Genomic DNA, 21,808 nt, shown 5'->3' on the forward strand with positions numbered 1-21,808 from the left:
CAAAAAGCACAAGGTGTGCGATACTCAGGGACATGACCAAGGTAAGGAAGGCTGAAAAATGACCACCTTTGAACAAGAAACATAAGATAAAACGTTAAGACTGGGCCAAGAAATATCTTAATACTGACTTTTCAAAGGTTTTATGGACTGTGAAATGAGAGTGACTCTTGATGGGCCAGATGGATGGGCCAGAGGCTGGATCAGGAAAGGGCAGAGAGCTCCTCTCGACTCCGTCGCCAGCAAGGTGGAGGTGGGGTACTGGTATGGGCTGGTATCATCAAAGATGAACTTGTGGGACCTTTTCGGTTTGAGGATGGAGTTAAGCTCAACTCCCAGACCTACTGCCAGTTTCTGGAAGACAACTTCTTCAAGCAGTGGTACAGGAAGAAGTCGGTATCGTTCAAGAAAAACATGATTTTCATGCAGGACAATGCTCCATCACATGCCTCCAACTAATCCACAGCGTGGCTGGCAAGGTCTCAAAGAAGAAAAAATAATGACATGTCCCCCCTTGCTCACCTGATCTGAACCCCATAGAGAACCTGTGGTCCCTCATAAAATGTGAGATCTACAGGGAGGGAAAACAGTCCACCTCTCGGAACAGTGTCTGGGAGGCTGTGGTGGCTGCTGCACGCAATGTTGATCGTAAACAGATCAAGCAACTGACAGAATCTATGGATGGAAGGCTGCTGAGTGTCATCATAAAGAAAGGTGGCTATATTGGTCACTCATTTTTGGGGGTTTTGTTTTTGCATGTCAGAAATGTTTATTTCTAAATTTTGTGCAGTTATATTGGTTTATCTGGTGAAAATAAGCAAGTGAGATGGGAAGATATTTGCTTTTTATTAAGTTGCCTAATAATTCTGCACAGTAATAGTTACCTGCACAAACAGACATCCTCCTAAGATAGCCAAATCTAAAAAAAAATCCCACTCCAACTTCCAAAAATATTAAGCTTTGATATTTATGAGTCTTTTGGGTTGATTGAGAACATAGTTGTTGATCAATAATAAAAATAATCCTCTAAAATACTACTTGCCTAATAATTCTGCACACAGTGTACTTATTTTCCACCATAATTTGCTAAATAAATCTTGCCAAATCAGACAAGGGGATTTTCCGGATTTGATTTCTCATTTTGACTTTCATATTTGTGGTCTACCTATGATGTCAATTACAGGCCTCTCTCATCTTTTTAAGGCTACTTTCACACATCAGGTTTTTTGCACCAGGCACAATCCGGCGAATGTTGGAAAAACCGGATCCGGCGCAGATTGTGAAAAACTGATGCGACGGATTCGTTTTCTCGACGGATCCAGTTAGCATATCTAGATTATTGGATAAAAAAAAATTTGGAGCATGTTCAGTTTAAAAAACTGGAATCCGGCGACGGAATCCGTCATTTTCCGGATCCGGAACCTTCCGGCTCCCATAGGCTTCCATTCTAGCAAACAGCCGGAAGCGCTGGATCCGGCGCTTCTGTTTTTTTCGCCGGAGACAAAAAACGTTACTATGGATGTTTTTTCCAGAAACCGAAAACGGCAGATTTGCCGGATCCGGCAAAAACCGGACGAAACGCAATGTCATCCGGTGCAATCCGGCACTAATGCAAGGCTATGGGAAAAAAACTGGATCCGGCGACAACATTCGCCGGATCCGTTTTTTTGAAATTTGGCCGGATTTAGCCTGACAGCGAAAACCTGATGTGTGAAAGTAGCCTTAGTGGGAGAACTTGCACAGTTGGTGGCTGACTAAATACTTTTTTCCCCACTGTATATACCAACACAATGCACCCAAGACCATGTAATGGCTGAGAAATGTAACCTAGGAAAATTATGAAACTTTTTTTGAGTCTTATCACAAAAATGTAACAAAACAACACGGAATAGTGTATGGGTAAGGCCGGGTTGACATTAGCGTTTGGGGGCTTTGCGGAGGGCTGCGTACTTCCTCCGTTAATCTCTGCCTACTTCCGCATACTTCTGCATGCGTCCTGCGTACCTATCTTTAACATTGGGTACGCAGGACATGCGGATATATACAGATGTCTGTGGATGCGTCGTTTTGACGCACCCGCCGTCGGCACAAAATGCAACTTATTAGCAGAACATAAGAACAGGCATCGATTTTACATTTTGTTTCCTACACATAGTATTAAAACATAAGGAGATTATTAGGGTTAGTGTCTCTTACATGCGCGTTCTATGAGGAAAAATAACACAACTTACAAAAGTTCATGATGACGCAGTTTTGGGAAAATTTTTTTATAGACTAATGTGTTATATAGTGTTTTTCTTTTACAAGGTATTTCCTGAGGGATTCGTGGCCTATTACACAATCTACAAGTGGTTGTTTTCATATGTGCTCCTATTGTACGATAGTAGTAGCTGTTTGAAGTTATTTTTATACCTTGTGATTAATTTGCTCTTTTTCAAGCTTAAAGGACCCATATGTAGAAATCTTGTGTGTATGAAACATTTTTGCATAAGAATACAGTATGTGCTTTCCAGCCCTCGGAGTCTTAGAGAGGCACACATCTCACCTGCTGCGGTACAACCACTAAATAACGTGCTATCACTTCGGTGTTGACAGTCGGGAATCTTGCTGGGTTACTCTGGCCTTCTTGTGGTGTCAGGCTGAGCGCTCTTTTTCCACAGACATCACAAGGCTTCCTGCAGTCTGTCCAGTTCATCTTTTACTACATACATCTGGATGATGTCATTTTAAGCTGGTCGCCCCTATAGGGAGGCACAGATGTGCAAGATGTCTAAACTTCCACAATTGTTACCAGTTTCATCACTCTCCTATTCATTTACTGCAGATATCTATGTTTGGGTGGAATGCTTCTTACCCGTACAAGAACCTACATGGATAGTTATTGCCTTTCATGTTTTTAACATTGTGCCTTAATGTGTCCTAAAAATACATTTTATGACTGTATTAGTTTTCCAATGATGAGGACAAGGACATCACGATGGCACTGTGGTTAGCACTGTTGCATTAAAGCATGGAGATCTTAGGGTCAAATCTGCGGGACGGCATCATTTTGGAGTTTGTATGTTTTCCTTGTGTTTGTGTACCATACTAGTAATATATAATGAGAGACTAAATAGCCTGTTTACTGAAATTGTTCCTAGTGTGAGTGTATGTGCACACACCTAAGGCCTTCTTTCCAAGTCTGTGTGTCTGGTACGTGTGGTGACAGTTTTCGCAAATATCGGAGACACCTTCACATGTAGACCCATTCACATGAATGGGCATGTGCACGTCAGTGTGTTTCCATGGATTGTGAGACAAAACACGCTGACATGTCTGTTTTTTATCAGCAGCACGGGCCGCAAAACGTCCCGCACACGTACACACGGATAACATCCTTGTGTCATCATTGTGAATCTTACCGGTGCCTGGGAAAAGTGATACAGTGTACGCTGTTCCCATGTGCCGGGTGCTGAAGACAGCTCAGCGTGACCAGGGATTGGAGTTGTATTCATCACCTGCTGTGTACATCGTGTATAAAATAAATAATAGCTTGGGGATGATGTTACTAATTTGGGAAAGGGGTCAATATCCCAAAAGCTTCACAGGCTATTAATAACAGCTGTTTGCTTAGCCTTTGCTGGTTAGTTTATGGGGGACACCAGAAAAAAAGTGATGTAGGGTTCACCCAGTAATTCTAACCAGCAAAGGCTATACAGAAAGCTGTGGGCTGATATTAATAGCCTGGGAAGGAGTCCGGGATATTAGCGCCCCTCCCAGACTAACAAGATCAGCTCTCAGCTGCCAGAGAAATGGCCCATCCCAAAGATTAGCCAAAGCTGGCGCTTAGCCTTGATCTTCCCAGTTGCCCTGGCGGGTTGGCAAGTGGGGTATTAGGATTGGGGTTGATGTCAGTTTTGTATTGTCAGCTGACATCAAGCCCAGGGGTTAGTAATGGAGAGGTGTCTATAAGACACCCCCGTTACTAACCCCAAAGTCATATTGTAAAAAATACACAGCAAGAATAAAGTCTTTTGTTTGAAAAAACACTCATCACCCTCTTTTTTCCATTTATTACTGTAAAAATTTAAATAATAAAAAAACATGGAGCGCCCCCAGACGCAGGGCCGCGGGATACTCGGTACCGGGCCTCTCTGTCTCGGTCCTGGGGTTGCCACGGTGGCTAGACCCGGTCCGTGACCCTGCTAAGGGGCGTCCAATGAAAAGGTGTGATGGTGGTGCGTGGTGCAGGTCGCGATGAATAACGAGGACACTGGGTTGCAGTCTCTTTACCTCTTTAGTGAAGGCTTCAGGATCCTCAATCCAGAGCACTGCTAACAGGGCTGGCTGAGACCGGCCGGTCCGAAGGCACATCCAGAGTTCCCTTTGCAGGTGGAAATCAGTGCCTACCTTCTAGCGCCTGTGTGTTGTAGTTCTTCCCTGCTGAGCACCACGGGATAGTCCTCACAACTGCTGTGTCTGTTTCTGATGTTCTCTCTCTCTCCGTCCCCCAGATGATATGGCTAGGACGCACCCGTATGACGGGGTAGGCCTGGAGTTATTCTGGGACCCTAGAGACTCCCCTCTCCCACAATTGCCTCCTTTGTCTTCGTAGGTGATTTAGGTGAGACAACCAACCTATAGCTAGCTGTCCTGCCGCTGTTTGAAGTAATACATAGAGTCCCTTACTTCCTCGGTGCTCCGGCCACCGGCTACGCGCCTCAGAAGGATGTTGCCACGGTCTTAAGGGCACGAATCCTTCTGGTTCTGTCTCCTCTGCGCTGTGATCTCGCTTCTCACTCCTCCGCAATATACTCCGCTTTCGTGTCCTTTCTTAGGAGTCTGCCGCTGTAACACTCAAGCACGGCTCCGTAATGTTCTGTCTGTCCTAGGCCGCTGTCAGGATCCCACCCCTGACAGGTCCTCTCTCCAGCTCTCCCTAGCTGCTTTCTCCCTGACTTTCTGTCCAACCCCCAGTTTTACCAAAGTGTGAGGAGTGGCCTAATAGATAGAGCCACTCCCCTGGTGGCCGGAGTGTGGAGTGTAGTGTGTGTCTGTGATACCTGATCAGGTGAACTCTTTTAGTGCAATCAGACGTAACATCACTCCCCTTAGTGGCAGAGCGACATCACTGCAACGACCAGGACTCTGGGGCGCTGCACTCCCCCCCGGTTAAATCCAGTACTCCCGGACTGGGAAAAGAAAAACAACATTACATGTTATTAGAAAACACACAACATTTTTGAAACACTATAAACAAGTAAATGCTATGAACAAGTGAATATATAACAGTGCTTCCCTTTATGGGAGGTGAGGACGCTTGAACGTTGCAAAAGTTTGGTCATGCACAGTTCATGACTAGTGTTGAGCGATACCGTCCGATACTTGAAAGTATCGGTATTGGAAAGTATCGGCCGATACCGGCAAAGTATCGGATCTCGCCGATACCGATACCCGGTACCAATACAAGTCAATGGGACTCAAGTATTGGAAGGTATCCCTGATGGTTCCCAGGGTCTGAAGGAGAGGAAACTCTCCTTCAGGCCCTGGGATCCATATGAATGTGTAAAATAAAGAATTAAAATAAAATATATTGATATACTCACCTCTCCGACGCAGCCTGGACCTTACCGCTGTGAACCGGCAGCTTTCTTTGCTTAAAATGAGCGCGTTCAGGACCTTCCATGACGTCACGGCTTTTGATTGGTCGCGTGCCGCTCATGTGACCGCCACGCGACCAATCAGAAGCCGTGACGTCATCCCTCAGGTCCTAAATTCCTAGAAGGGAATTTAGGACCTGAGGGATGACGTCGCGGCTTGTGATTGGTCGCGTGGCGGTCACATGAGCGGCACGCGACCAATCAGAAGCCGTGACGTCATGGAAGGTGCTGAACGCGCTCATTTTAAGCAAAACAGGCTGCCGGTTACTACCAGGGCGCGTCAGAGGGTGAGTATATCCCTATTTTTTATTTTAATTCTTTATTTTTTACATGGATATGGATCCCAGGGCCTGAAGGAGAGTTTCCTCTCCTTCAGACCCTGGGAACCATACACTGGGAACTTCTGATTCCGATTCCCGATACCACAAAAGTATCGGATCTCGGAATCGGAATTCCGATACCGCAAGTATCGGCCGATACCCGATACTTGCGGTATCGGAATGCTCAACACTATTCATGACTCTCAGTTCAGTGGTTGTAACTTTAAAACAGCAGGGACCCCGGGTAAACAAAGGGGTCCCTTTTGAGAGTTTTGGAGCAATTCACTGTCCATTGTTCCGTTGTCCATTTTTAAACTTGTAACAAGGATATTTACACAAACACAATTAGCAACTTTAGTTAATACCTCCAAGTTTTGTAGCGAAGGGGAGTTTGATTCTTGGTGCTACGTGTAGACCTCCGTAGTGCAGGGGTTGCTATTGGCCTAGCAGGGCTCGCTATGCTCGCTACCACTGGTGTAGTGCACTGCCTTCTAGCTACGCTTCTAGTGAGTCTGGGTAGCACTGGCATGCTGGATCTCTCAGAGCTGCTGCTACCAACTGTGGGTACGGCAAATTCGCCGATAGCCGAGGGAGGCTCCGCCGGTCCGACGGTGGACATGGCATCGTCCGGCGGGGTCTGTGGTGATTGCGGGTCCGGAGGATCTGGCACCACGTCTAGTTCAGGCGGGTTCGGTTGACGAAACGTTAAGACAGGTACCACGATGGCCTGATTTATTTGAGTCCAAGACTGGGGAAAATCGCCAAGAACAGTGTGTATCATCTTCTCCTCTTCTACAGGTGGAGAGGCTCTTGGATCTGTTTCCTTCTCCCTCAACTTATCAGGGCATACCTTAAGGTGGTCTCTGGATATTGCCGTTGAGGTTTCCCCTCCATCCTTGATGATGAGACAGACTTTAATATTGTCGAAATCGGACGGCAGGATGGTATACGGATCCGCTTCCCATTGGTCGTCAAGCTTGTGTAGCCTTCTCTTCCGCTTGAGTACCTGCTCACCGGGTGGCAAGGGAATCGCAGGAGCATGCTGGTTGTAGTCCCTTTCCTGTTTTTGCCTGGCCTGAGCGAGACTTCTTTCCACGCATTCCTGTACTTTGCGGTACCTTTGCTGCCTCTCCGTATCCCAATCGGCATCCGGCGAGGTATCTTCGGGGGTTAGAACCCCCATGTCCAGATCAACGGGCAACTTGCTAGACCTTCCTCGCATCAGGTACGCCAGAGTGCAGTTGGTAGAATTCACTGGGATGTGGTTGTACATGTCTACCAGGTCGGGCAACTTTGTTGGCCACAAATTCCGTTCTTCTACAGGCAAGGTCTTCAATAAGTCGATCACCACTTGGTTCATCTTTTCACACATCCCGTTGGTTTGTGGGTGGTACGGTGTGGTTCTGATCTTCTTACACCCGTACAGACTGCAGAACTCCTGGAACACCTCCGCCTCAAACGCTGGTCCCTGATCGGTCAGTACCTTCTCCGGGTACCCATGGGGCCTACAGAAGTACTGCTGGAAGGTCTTGGCGGCCGTCCTGGCCATTAGATCCTTGACAGGTACAACCACCAGAAAACTGGAGTAGTGATCCACGATGGTGAGAGCATAAATATAGCCCGACCAGCTAGGCGTCAGCTTCACGTGGTTCTAACGGCCGTTTGGTGATGATGGGCTGCAAAGGAGCCCGTTGGCTGTCACAGTCCTTCCTGCGTAGCCTGCACGGGCCACACTCCCGACACCACTTCTCGATGGCTCTTTTCATGCCAATCCATTAGAATCTCCCTCGGAGTAGTCTCTCCAACTTCCTCCACCCGAAGTGTCCAGCCCCATTGTGGTACGCTCCCAGAACCATTGGCGCATCTTGCCTGGGAACCACTATCTGCCACACCAATTCATGAGTGCGGGGGTCGATACTTCTTCGGCACAGCTTACCATCGTGAATAAACAGTTTGCTTCTCCCCTTCCACAGCTGTTGGGTTTTTTGTGGATCATCCGGGCCGGGATGCAAACCTGCCTGCGTCAGGAGCTCTTTCACCCGACGGACCACAGGGTCACCATCCTGGGTCTCTGCCCACCCGTGGTGGGGCAGGGGATTCAGCGCGGCATCCTGGTTGTTTCCGTGCCTGTTCTTCACATGATGGGAGCACTGAGTGGCTTTGGAGCGATGGAAAGCGGGCAGCTCTAATTCTTCAAGTGCCTCTGGTTCCTCTCCCGTTTCTGGCAAATTGGGCATCCGGGACAAGGCATCGGCATTCGCATTCTTGCGTCCTGCCCGGTACTTGATGGTGAAGTCGTAACTGGACAGCTGGGCCATCCACCGCTGTTCCAAGGCCCCGAGTTTTGCTGTGTCCAAGTGTGTTAGTGGATTGTTATCCGTGAAGACGGTGAATTTTGCTGAAGCCAGGTAGTGCTTGAACCTCTCTGTGACTGCCCAAACGATGGCGAGGAATTCCAGCTTGAAGGAACTGTAGTTGTCAGGGTTCCTTTCCGTGGGACGAAGTTTCCTACTGGCGTAAGCGATTACCCTTTCCTTGCCTTTCTGGACCTGGGACAACACAGCTCCCAGTCCTACGTTGCTGGCATCCGTATACAGTACAAACGGTTGATCATATTCAGGGTAGGCCAGTACCTCTTCTCCCGTCAGCGCCATCTTCAAGCAAGTGAATGATCCTTCCAGTCCTTCGTTCCAATCAAATGGGGTATTCTTCCCCTTGGTCTTCTTGGATTGGCCCACCAACAGATCTTGCAATGGCGCGGCCTTTTTGGTGAAGTCCTTGATGAACCTCCTGTAATAGCCTACCAATAGTGTTGAGCATTCCGATACCGCAAGTATCGGGTATCGGCCGATATTTGCTGTATCGGAATTCCGATACCGAGTTCCGATATTTTTGTGATATCGGAAATCGGAATCGGAAGTTCCCAGTGTATGGTTCCCAGGGTCTGGAGGAGAGGAGACTCTCCTTCAGGCCCTGGGATCCATATTCATGTAAAAAATAAAGAATAAAAATAAAAAGTATGGATATACTCACCCCTCCGGCGGACCCTGGACCTTAGCGATGTAACCGGCAGCCTCCGTTCCTAAGAATGCAGTGAGTGTAGGACCTGCGATGACGTCGCGGCTTGTGATTGGTCGCGTGAGCAGTCACATGAGCGGTCACGCGACCAATCACAAGCCACGACGTCATCGAAAGTCCTTCACTCTGCATTCTTAGGAACGTGTTGTGAATTTGGATTCTGGGCTCCCCCGGTGGCTACTGGTGGAATTGAACTGGTGTCTTCATCTTCTCTGTTCACCTGTTCCCATCAAGATGTGGGAGTCGCTATATAACCTTGCTGCTCTGTTAGTTGCTTGCCGGTCAACAATGTTATCAGAAGCCTCTCTGTGCTTGTTCCTGCTCCTAGACAACTACTAGATAAGTTGGACTCTTGTCCATGTTTGTTTTTGCATTTTTGTTCCAGTTCACAGCTGTAGTTTCGTTACTGTGTCTGGAAAGCTCTTGTGAACAGGAATTGCCACTCTGGTGTTATGAGTTAATACCAGAGTTTTAAAGTAATTTCTGGATGGTGTTTTTGATAGGGTTTTCAGCTGACCATGAAAGTGTCCTTTCTGTCTTCTGCTATGTAGTAAGTGGACCTCAAATTTGCTAAACCTATTTTCATACTACGTTTGTTATTTCATCTCAACTCACCGCCAATACATGTGGGGGGCCTCTGTCTCCTTTCGGGGAATTTCTCTAGAGGTGAGCTAGGACTAATATTTTCCTCTGCTAGCTTTATTTAGTCCTCCGGCTGGTGCTGGGCATCTAGAATCAACGTAGGCATGCTACCCGGCCACTGCTAGTTGTGCGTTAGGTTTAGTTCATGGTCAGCTCAGTTCCCATCTTCCAAGAGCTAGTTCCTATATATGCTTATGCTATGTTCTCTTGCCATTGAGATCATGACAGTTTGACCGGCCCTCAAAGTGTTAATTGTTTGGGCTGAAGCAGGAGAAAAAGAAGTGTTGAAGGGAAATTTTTTTTTTTTTCCCCTCAGAGTTTTGCTGCCTAGCCCTTAATTGCTGTCTAGCTGCTTCTTACCTCCTCTTAACCCTTGAATGGCTCTGTGTCCACCTGTTTGTAATGGATCTTCAGAGTGTAACTGCAGGTTTGAATAATCTCGCCACGAAGGTACAAAATTTGCAAGATTTTGTTTGTCATGCACCTGTATCTGAGCCGAGAATTCCTTTGCCGGAATTTTTCTCGGGGAATAGATCCGGGTTTCAGAATTTTCGAAATAATTGCAAATTATTTTTGTCCCTGAAATCTCGCTCTGCCGGAGACCCTGCACAGCAGGTCAGGATTGTGATTTCCTTGCTCCGGGGCGACCCTCAAGACTGGGCTTTTTCATTGACACCAGGGGATCCTGCGTTGCTCAATGTGGATGCGTTTTTTCTGGCCTTGGGGTTGCTTTATGACGAACCTCATTTGGAGCTTCAGGCAGAAAAAACTTTGATGTCCCTATCTCAGGGGCAAGATGAAGCGGAAATTTACTGCCAAAGATTCCGCAAATGGTCTGTGCTTACTCAGTGGAATGAGTGCGCCCTGGCGGCGACTTTCAGAGAGGGTCTCTCTGATGCCATTAAGGATGTTATGGTGGGGTTCCCTGTGCCTGCGGGTCTGAATGAGTCCATGACAATGGCTATTCAGATCGATAGGCGTTTGCGGGAGCGCAAACCAGTGCACCATCTGGCGGTGTCCACTGAGAAGTCGCCAGAGAGTATGCAGTGTGATAGAATTCTGTCCCGAAGCGAGCGGCAGAATTTTAGACGGAAAAATGGGTTGTGTTTCTATTGTGGTGATTCTACTCATGTTATATCAGCATGCTCTAAGCGCACTAAAAAGCTTGGTAAATCTGTTTCCATTTGCACCTTACCGTCTAAATTTATTCTATCTGTGACCCTGATTTGCTCTTTGTCATCTATTACCACGGACGCCTATGTCGACTCTGGCGCCGCTTTGAGTCTTATGGATTGGTCCTTTGCCAAACGCTGTGGGTATGATTTAGAGCCTTTGGAGACTCCTATTCCTCTGAAGGGGATTGACTCCACCCCATTGGCTAATAATAAACCACAATACTGGACACAAGTAACTATGCGTATTAATCCGGATCACCAGGAGATTATTCGCTTTCTGGTGCTGTATAATCTACATGATGATTTGGTGCTAGGATTGCCTTGGCTGCAATCTCACAACCCAGTCCTCGACTGGAGAGCTATGTCTGTGTTGAGCTGGGGATGTAAGGGGGCTCATGGGGATGTACCTGTGGTTTCCATTTCATCATCCATTCCCTCTGAAATTCCTGAGTTCCTGTCTGACTATCGTGACGTCTTTGAAGAATCCAAGCTTGGTTCGTTACCTCCGCACCGAGAGTGCGATTGTGCCATAGATTTAATCCCGGGTAGTAAATACCCAAAGGGTCGTTTATTTAATCTGTCTGTGCCTGAACATGCTGCTATGCGAGAATATATAAAGGAGTCCTTGGAAAAGGGACATATTCGTCCATCGTCATCTCCCTTAGGAGCCGGTTTTTTCTTTGTGTCAAAAAAAGACGGCTCTTTGAGACCATGTATTGATTATCGGCTTTTGAATAAAATCACTGTTAAATATCAATACCCATTGCCGTTGCTGACTGATTTGTTTGCTCGCATAAAGGGGGCCAAGTGGTTCTCTAAGATTGACCTTCGTGGGGCGTATAATTTGGTGCGAATCAGGCAGGGGGATGAGTGGAAAACCGCATTTAATACGCCCGAGGGCCACTTTGAGTATTTAGTGATGCCTTTTGGTCTTTCTAATGCTCCGTCAGTTTTCCAGTCCTTTATGCATGATATTTTTCGCGATTATTTGGATAAATTTATGATTGTGTATCTGGATGATATTCTGATTTTTTCGGATGACTGGGACTCTCATGTCCAGCAAGTCAGGAGGGTTTTTCAGGTTTTGCGGTCTAATTCTTTGTGTGTGAAGGGTTCTAAGTGTGTTTTTGGGGTACAGAGGATTTCCTTTTTGGGATATATTTTTTCCCCCTCTTCCATTGAAATGGATCCTGTCAAGGTTCAAGCTATTTGTGATTGGACGCAGCCCTCTTCTCTTAAGAGTCTTCAGAAATTTTTGGGCTTTGCTAACTTTTATCGTCGATTTATTGCTGGTTTTTCGGATATTGCTAAGCCATTGACCGATTTGACTAAGAAGGGTGCTGATGTTGCTGATTGGTCCCCTGATGCTGTGGAGGCCTTTCGGGAGCTTAAGCGCCGTTTTTCCTCTGCCCCTGTGTTGCGTCAGCCTGATGTTGCTCTACCTTTTCAGGTTGAGGTCGACGCTTCTGAGATCGGAGCTGGGGCAGTGTTGTCGCAGAAAAGTTCTGACTGCTCCGTGATGAGGCCTTGTGCCTTCTTTTCCCGTAAATTTTCGCCCGCTGAGCGGAATTATGATGTTGGGAATCGGGAGCTTTTGGCCATGAAGTGGGCTTTTGAGGAGTGGCGCCATTGGCTTGAGGGGGCCAGACATCAGGTGGTGGTATTGACTGACCACAAAAATTTGATTTATCTTGAGACCGCCAGGCGCCTGAATCCTAGACAGGCGCGCTGGTCATTATTTTTCTCTCGGTTTAATTTTGTGGTGTCATACCTACCGGGTTCTAAGAATGTTAAGGCGGATGCCCTTTCTAGGAGTTTTGAGCCTGACTCGCCTGGTAACTCTGAGCCCACAGGTATCCTTAAGGATGGAGTGGTATTGTCAGCCGTTTCTCCAAACCTGCGGCGGGCCTTGCAGGAGTTTCAGGCGGATAGACCTGATCGTTGCCCACCTGATAAACTGTTTGTTCCTGATGATTGGACCAGTAGAGTCATCTCTGAGGTTCATTCTTCTGCGTTGGCAGGTCATCCTGGCATTTTTGGTACCAGGGATTTGGTGGCAAGGTCCTTCTGGTGGCCTTCCCTGTCACGAGATGTGCGAGGCTTTGTGCAGTCTTGTGACGTTTGTGCTCGGGCCAAGCCTTGTTGTTCTCGGGCTAGTGGATTATTGTTGCCCTTGCCTATTCCTAAGAGGCCTTGGACGCACATCTCGATGGATTTTATTTCAGATCTGCCTGTTTCTCAGAAGATGTCTGTCATCTGGGTGGTGTGTGACCGTTTTTCTAAGATGGTCCATTTGGTTCCTCTGCCCAAGTTACCTTCTTCTTCCGAGTTGGTTCCTCTGTTTTTTCAAAATGTTGTTCGTTTGCATGGTATTCCTGAGAATATCGTTTCTGACAGAGGGACCCAATTCGTGTCTAGATTTTGGCGGGCATTCTGTGCTAGGATGGGCATAGATTTATCTTTTTCGTCCGCTTTCCATCCTCAGACGAATGGCCAGACCGAGCGGATTAATCAGACCCTGGAGACATATCTGAGGTGTTTTGTGTCTGCTGACCAGGATGATTGGGTTGCTTTTTTGCCATTGGCGGAGTTCGCTCTCAATAATCGGGCCAGCTCTGCCACTTTGGTGTCCCCGTTTTTCTGTAATTCGGGGTTTCATCCTCGATTTTCCTCTGGTCAGGTGGAATCTTCGGATTGTCCTGGAGTGGATGCTGTGGTGGAGAGATTGCATCGGATCTGGGGGCAGGTGGTGGACAATTTGAGGTTGTCCCAGGAGAAGACTCAGCTTTTTGCCAACCGCCACCGTCGTGTTGGTCCTCGGCTTTCTGTTGGGGATTTGGTGTGGTTGTCTTCTCGTTTTGTCCCTATGAGGGTCTCTTCTCCTAAGTTTAAGCCTCGGTTTATCGGCCCGTATAAGATATTGGAGATTCTTAACCCTGTTTCCTTCCGTTTGGACCTCCCTGCATCCTTTTCTATTCATAACGTTTTTCATCGGTCATTATTGCGCAGGTATGAGGTACCGGTTGTGCCTTCCGTTGAGCCTCCTGCTCCGGTGTTGGTTGAGGGTGAGTTGGAGTACGTTGTGGAGAAAATCTTAGACTCTCGTGTTTCCAGACGGAGACTCCAGTATCTGGTCAAGTGGAAGGGATACGGCCAGGAGGATAATTCTTGGGTGAATGCATCTGATGTTCATGCCTCCGATCTGGTTCGTGCCTTTCATAGGGCCCATCCTGATCGCCCTGGTGGTTCTGGTGAGGGTTCGGTGCCCCCTCCTTGAGGGGGGGGTACTGTTGTGAATTTGGATTCTGGGCTCCCCCGGTGGCTACTGGTGGAATTGAACTGGTGTCTTCATCTTCTCTGTTCACCTGTTCCCATCAAGATGTGGGAGTCGCTATATAACCTTGCTGCTCTGTTAGTTGCTTGCCGGTCAACAATGTTATCAGAAGCCTCTCTGTGCTTGTTCCTGCTCCTAGACAACTACTAGATAAGTTGGACTCTTGTCCATGTTTGTTTTTGCATTTTTGTTCCAGTTCACAGCTGTAGTTTCGTTACTGTGTCTGGAAAGCTCTTGTGAACAGGAATTGCCACTCTGGTGTTATGAGTTAATACCAGAGTTTTAAAGTAATTTCTGGATGGTGTTTTTGATAGGGTTTTCAGCTGACCATGAAAGTGTCCTTTCTGTCTTCTGCTATGTAGTAAGTGGACCTCAAATTTGCTAAACCTATTTTCATACTACGTTTGTTATTTCATCTCAACTCACCGCCAATACATGTGGGGGGCCTCTGTCTCCTTTCGGGGTATTTCTCTAGAGGTGAGCTAGGACTAATATTTTCCTCTGCTAGCTTTATTTAGTCCTCCGGCTGGTGCTGGGCATCTAGAATCAACGTAGGCATGCTACCCGGCCACTGCTAGTTGTGCGTTAGGTTTAGTTCATGGTCAGCTCAGTTCCCATCTTCCAAGAGCTAGTTCCTATATATGCTTATGCTATGTTCTCTTGCCATTGAGATCATGACAGGAACGGAAGCAGACGCTTGGCCCGGTGAGAGCCAGGGGCCGTCCGAGGGGTGAGTATATCAATATTTTTTATTTTTATTCTTTATTTTATACATGAATATGGATCCCAGGGCCTGAAGGAGAGTTTCCTCTCCTTCAGACCCTGGGAACCATTCCGATATTTTGTGTCCCATTGATATGCATTGGTATCGGGTATTGGTATCGGCTGATCCAATCCGATACCGATACCTTTGCATATCGGAAGGTATCGCTCAACACTACCTACCAACCTGAGGAACTGCCGGACTTCATGGAGGTTGCTGGGTTTCGGCCAGTCCTTAATCACCGTAACCTTGTCGGGGTCTGGGGCCACTCCTTCAGCACTCACCACATGGCCTAGATACTGCACTTTGGGTTTCAGCAGGTGGCATTTGGATGGTTTCACCTTCAAGCCAAAGTTGGACAGGGCTTCAAACACCTCGGCTAGGTGCTTCAGATGGTCTTCATAGGTCTTAGAGAAGACAATGACATCATCCAGATACAGCAGTACGGTTTCAAAGTTCTTGTGCCCCAGACAGCACTCCATCATCTTCATCCTTCATCCTCTGAAACGTCCCCGGGGCATTGCATAATCCGAAGGGCATGTAGTTAAATTCACAGAGACCCATCGGCGTCGTGAAGGCCGTCGTCTCCTTGTCCGCCTCCGCCACGGGAACCTGCCAGGGACTCCTCTATCCTGGGCAGTGGGTATGCATCTTTATGTGTAATACGATTTAGCTGCCTATAATCCACACACATTCTCATTGTGCCATCTTTCTTCTTAACGAGGACTAATGGAGCTGTTCAGGGTCTACAACTGTCCCTCACTACCCCAGCCTCCTTCATCTCTCGCAACATGTCCTTGGCACACTGATAATGAGCTGGGGGTACGGGACGGTATCTCTCTTTTATGGGTCGGTGATCCCCTGTGGAGATATGATGTTGGATCCCTTTTACCTGCCCAAAATCTAGGGGGTGTTTGCTAAAGACCCGCTCGTACTCATGAACCACCCTGTAGGCCCCCTGTTTCTGGTGAGGTGGGGTAGAGTCAGTGCCCACGTGTAATTCCCGACACCAATCTTTCGGTTGCCCTGCAGAACCGTTGTTCTCTGCCGCATTGGACGGGACCAAGGGCCCAGGTGCCTGTATCACACTACTATTAACAGTAAACAGTTTGGCAAGTGTGGCATATTTAGCTAGCTGGACTTCTTCCTCCCCGCAATTGAGAACACGTACTGGCACCCTCCCCTTGCGGACGTCAACCACCCCTCTGGCTGTCAGGAGGGTAGGCCTGTTATCCGAATATACAGGTTCTACCAGGGCCTGATAGTCTTTACCCCTGAGGCCTATGGCTGCCCGACACCATATTAGCATTTCACTCCTGGGGGGTATCGCAATGGGGTTTGAATCACTCACTGTGACACGACCAATTTCACCACCAGTCAGCTCCACCTGCTGTCTTTGCATCAGGGCCCTGATTTCTTTTTGCAGGGCACGTTGTTCGCTGTAGCCAGATGTTTCTGCTACCTGTGGTAATAGGACAATAACTTCTGCAAGACAATTTTCTATAACATTAGTACCAATGGTCATCATGGGATTGCATTCACGGCGGTCAATATCAACAATTACAATCCCTTGGGCCTTCAATTCCACCCGCCCCACTTTGATGGTGACCTCTTTATACCCCACTTGTGGCAATGGCTGACCATTACTGGCTATTATGGTGAAATCGTCATCGGGGCCACGAGTAATATCGGTGTCCTCCCAGTACCGTTTATAAAGCACGTAAGGCATAGTCGTCACCTGAGAACCGGTGTCCAGCAAAGCGTTCATGGGGATACCGTTGATCACAATAGGAAGAACTGGTCGCCCTCCAATGTATTTGGCTCTCCAATGTTGCGGGCCTGATCGTCCTACTCCTGGGGCTTGGCCCTCTGCCCCAGGGGTTGCTCGTTTAAATGACAGTACCTTGCAAGGTGGCCCACCTGATGACAGCGGCGGCATATAGGTCATCCGTCCCGATGAAAGCGATCGTCGTCCCTGCGTCTGCTCGGCGGAGTCCTCCTCTGTCGCATCCAGGGGACATCCTCTGGTCTGGAGGCCAGCTGGATCTTCTCCTTGGGGGCCTCCTGTAGGGACTGCACGGTCCGGGCTAGGGCAGCAACGCTCTTGGTCAGCTCCTGCATCTGGAGGCGGAGTCCTGCGGGGGAATCATCTTCTAGGATCTGGGCATCGGCCTCGGCGGCGACTGGGGCATCCGATCCACCTCCTGGTGGTATGTGAGAGCTTGACACCTGGGAGGCACAGCACGGCTGGGTTGTCGCTCTTGTAGCGCTTGGATGGCTTTATCCTTGAATTGCACAAAAGTCAGGTCTGGATTCTGCATGGCCAGGAAGTGCAGTTGACCCCTTTGGTGGCTGCACAGGAGCCCCTCAATGAACCGCTCTTTCAGGAGTTTATCTTCATCTTGCATACTGCCGTGGTCACTCTGCTTGATGTCCCGGAGCGCCTCCTGGAGGTTAAGGGCATAGTCCCGTAAGCTATCCTGCGGCCTCTGTTTACACCCATAGAAAGTCAACATAATTTCTGTAGCTGTGCGGGTGTCAAAGGTGGCTTTAAGCTTTGCAAAGACCTGCTGTGCAGTTCCCTTATCCGCAGCGGGCCAGGACTTCACTTCTCTCAGAGCCGCCCCAAAGAGTTGGCCTGTTATCATATGAACTTTCTGAGGCTCTGTCAAGGGATAGAAATCGAGCAGGCTGCAGATCCCTTCTTTAAAGTCAGTTAATGTATGTGACTCTCCAGAGTATCGCGGGAGCCAGGCTGCTCCAGGTAGGTATGGCATGGAGAAGGGCATTATGGCTGTTGTAGCCGCAGCAGCCTCCGGCTGGCGGATAGGGACGGCGAGCTCTGCGGCAACCAGCTGTGGTACAAGGCCCGCGGCTACATCTACTGCGGGGCCCGAAGGTGCCTCTGGGTCTACGGCTGCGACCGCCGCCTCTGCTCCCCCCGACTCAGATATGGCCGCTCCGTCCCCCTGCTAACCTGCTGGCAGTTGGTGTTCCTTTTCCGGGATCGTCGCTTTACCGCGTCTTCTGGTTCCACGCTCTTTTTGACCGGCTCCGCCCATGAAGCTATGGCTCCTCCCTTCGTGCGCAGCGATGGCGGATTTTGGCGGCAACCAGCAACACACAGTCTTTGCAATAAATCACGGTTCAAGCACAGTTCAATCACAATTCTAAGTCACACATGACCTGATTCGTCAAGCTTAAGTAGATCCTGTTCGTGACGCCAAGTTTGGAGCGCCCCCAGACGCAGGGCTGCGGGGTACTCGGTACCGGGCCTCTCTGTCTCGGTCCTGGGGTTGTCACGGTGGCTAGACCCAGTCCGTGACCCTGCTAAGGGGCATCCAATGAAAAGGTGTGATGATGGTGCGTGGTGCATGTCACAATGAATAACGAGGACACAGGGTTGCAGTCTCTTTACCTCTTTACTGAAGGCTTCAGGATCCTCAATCCACAGCACTGCTAACAGGGCTGGCTGAGACCGACCGGTCCGAAGGCACATCCAGAGTTCCCTTTGCAGGTGGAAATCAGTGCCTACCTTCTAGCGCCTGTGTGTTGTAGTTCTTCCCTGCTGAGCACCACGGGATAGTCCTCACAACTGCTGGGTCTGTTTCTGATGTTCTCTCTCTCTCCGTCCCCCAGATGATATGGCTAGGATGCACCCGTATGACGTTGTAGGCCTGGAGTTATTCTGGGACCCTAGAGACGCCCCTCTCCCACAATTGCCTCCTTTGTCTTCGTAGGTGATTTAGGTGAGGCAGCCAACCTATAGCTAACTGTCCTGCCGCTGTTTGAAGTAATACATAGAGTCCCTTACTTCCTCGGTGCTCCGGCCACCGGCTACGCGCCTCAGAAGGATGTTGCCACGGTCTTAAGGGCACGACTCCTCCTGGTTCTGTCTGGTCTGCGCTGTGATCTCGCTTCTCACTTCTCCGCAATATACTCCGCTTTTGTGTCCTTTCTTAGGAGTCTGCCGCTGTAACACTCAAGCACGGCTCTGTAACATTCTGTCTGTCCTAGGCCGCTGTCAGGATCCCACCCCTGACAGGTCCTCTCTCCAGCTCTCCCTAGCTGCTTTCTCCCTGACTTTCTGTCCAACCCCCAGTTTTACCAAAGTGTGAGGAGTGGCCTAATAGATAGAGCCACCCCCCCTGGTGGCCGGAGTGTGGAGTGTAGTGTGTGTCTGTGATACCTGATCAGGTGAACTCTTTTAGTGCAATCAGACGTAACATCACTCCCCTTAGTGGCAGAGCGACATCACTGCAACGACCAGGACTCTGGGGCGCTGCAAACATATTCCTCACCTGTCTGAGGACAATCCATGAAGAAGTCCAGCTCTGCCACATCTGGATTACATGGCTGAGAAGTGTCATGATGTGACTGCTCAGTCATGAATCCAGGACACACTGAGCTGAGCTTGGGGCGCATCTTCAGTGATGAGCGGTAACATCATAAAGGTTACCGCCGGTCACTGCCAGCTGTTCCCACACTCAGTTCAGTATGAGCTGGCCGATGAACTGGGGAAACCTTTATGATATCACCCCTAGCACCGTGAAATTGTTTGTAAAAAGTGGTAAACATCAAAAAGTGTTTGGTATTACCATAATTGTATCAACTTGCAGAATGAAGATAGCATGTGCCTGCAAATACATTTATAATGTAACATAAAATGCTGGAATTGCTATTTTATGTCCATCTCACCCCAAGAAAGAATCAATAAGGGCTCACTCACACGAGCATATAACACGGTCTAGTGTATCTGATGTTTTATTAGATAGCACTCAGACCAATGTTATACTATAGGGCAGTGCAACCTAGTGCTTCTTTCTCATGTTGATATCGCAGCATGCTGTGAGTGCATCCGATAATCGGATCATGTGCACCCATACGAGTGTATGAGTGCGTGTAAAACACTGGACTGCACTCAGATTTCATCTGAGTGCAGTCCGATTTGCGTGGACAGAGACAATGGAGAAGATGGAGAAATTAAGTTCTCCATCTTCTCCGCACCTATGCTGTGATTCTCGCATGGGAGAGAATCTGCTCACAGTAAGCTGACACTCACCTAAAACTCTGTAAGAGTTTGACCCGAGTGTCATTAGTATAATTGGGCCGATTCACTAAAGAATATACGGCCTGAACGCAGCCTAAAAATTAGTGTATGTTATACTGTATGTGTTAGGGGTCGAGTTCCCATTTCTGCTGCGATCTCCCATTCTTGTCCTGCCGCAGTGGAGCCTGCTCAGCGGAGACGTCGGTCCCAGTGTCTTGCTCAGTCCCGCTCTGTACAAAGAGTTACTGCTGCTTCTCCGGCTTCTGCCATTGAAGTCAGTGCTGGGCAGCGGCGAATAGACGCTTCTGGGACTAAGTCCTGCTTTTCTCGTTCTGAGCATGCCCTGAGTGAGATCTCTCAGTGGAGATCGAGGGTCACATGGTCAGACACTGCAGCTAAGTCCATTGGTCCTTTCAGGAAGGTCCTTTAAGTGCAAAGGCTAAGTCTTGCTTTGCACACACTGAGCATGCCCAGGGCAAGATCTCTCAGTGGAGATTTAGGGTCACATGCTCTGGTATGACAGTCTCTCATTGGTCCTTTTAGGAAGGTCTTTTACTTGCTGCAGCTATATAAGGCTCGCATAGCCGCATGGCCATGCGCTAGTGTACATTTGTATACGTGCATACCTCCCAACTTTTGAAGATGGGAAAGAGGGACAAAGTTTGCGGCGCGCAAAGCGCGGCGCGGCAAATTTTAGGCCACGCCTCTGGCCACACCCATTCATAATTAGTCACACCCATATCCATGTCCCAACCACACCCATTTAGCACTGCCGATCACACCGTTTCATATACAATAGTTATAAACAAAAAAATATGGCCACACAGTGCTCCATACTGTATAATGACCACACATGATGCCCCATACTGTATAATGGCCACACATGACGCTCCATACTGTATAATGACCGCATGCATACTGTATAATGGCCGCACATGATGCTCCATACTGTATAATGACCGCATATGATACTCCATACTGTATAATGACCGCATGCATACTGTATAATGGCCGCACATGATGCTCCATACTGTATAATGAACGCACATGATGCTCCATACTGTATAATGGCCGCACATGATGCTCCATACTGTATAATGAACGCACATGATGCTCCATACTGTATAATGACCGCACATGATGCTCCATACTGTATAATGACTGCACATGATGCTCCATACTGTATAATGACCGCACATGATGCTCCATACTGTATAATGACCGCACATGATGCTCCATACTGTATAATGACCGCACATGATGCTCCATACTGTATAATGACCGCACATGATGCTCCATACTGTATACTGGCTGCACATGATGCTCCATATTGTATAATGACCACACATGATGCTCCATACTGTATAATGGCCGCACATGATGCTCCATACTGTATAATGACCGCACATGATGCTCCATACTGTATAATGACCACACATGATGCTCCATACTGTATAATGGCCGCACATGATGCTCCATACTGTATAATGACCGCACATGATGCTCCATACTGTATAATGACCGCACATGATGCTCCATACTGTATAATGACTGCACATGATGCTCCATACTGTATAATGACCGCACATGATGCCCCATACTGTATAATGGCCGCACATGATGCTCCATACTGTATAATGACCACATGACGCTCCATACTGTATAATGACCGCACATGATGCTCCATACTGTATAATGAACGCACATGATGCTTCATACTGTATAATGACCGCACATGATGCTCCATATTGTATAATGACTGCACATGATGCTCCATACTGTATAATGACCGCACATAATGCTCCATACT

Source organism: Ranitomeya variabilis, chromosome 3 (assembly GCF_051348905.1).
Source record: "Ranitomeya variabilis isolate aRanVar5 chromosome 3, aRanVar5.hap1, whole genome shotgun sequence".
Lineage (NCBI taxonomy): Eukaryota > Metazoa > Chordata > Amphibia > Anura > Dendrobatidae > Ranitomeya > Ranitomeya variabilis.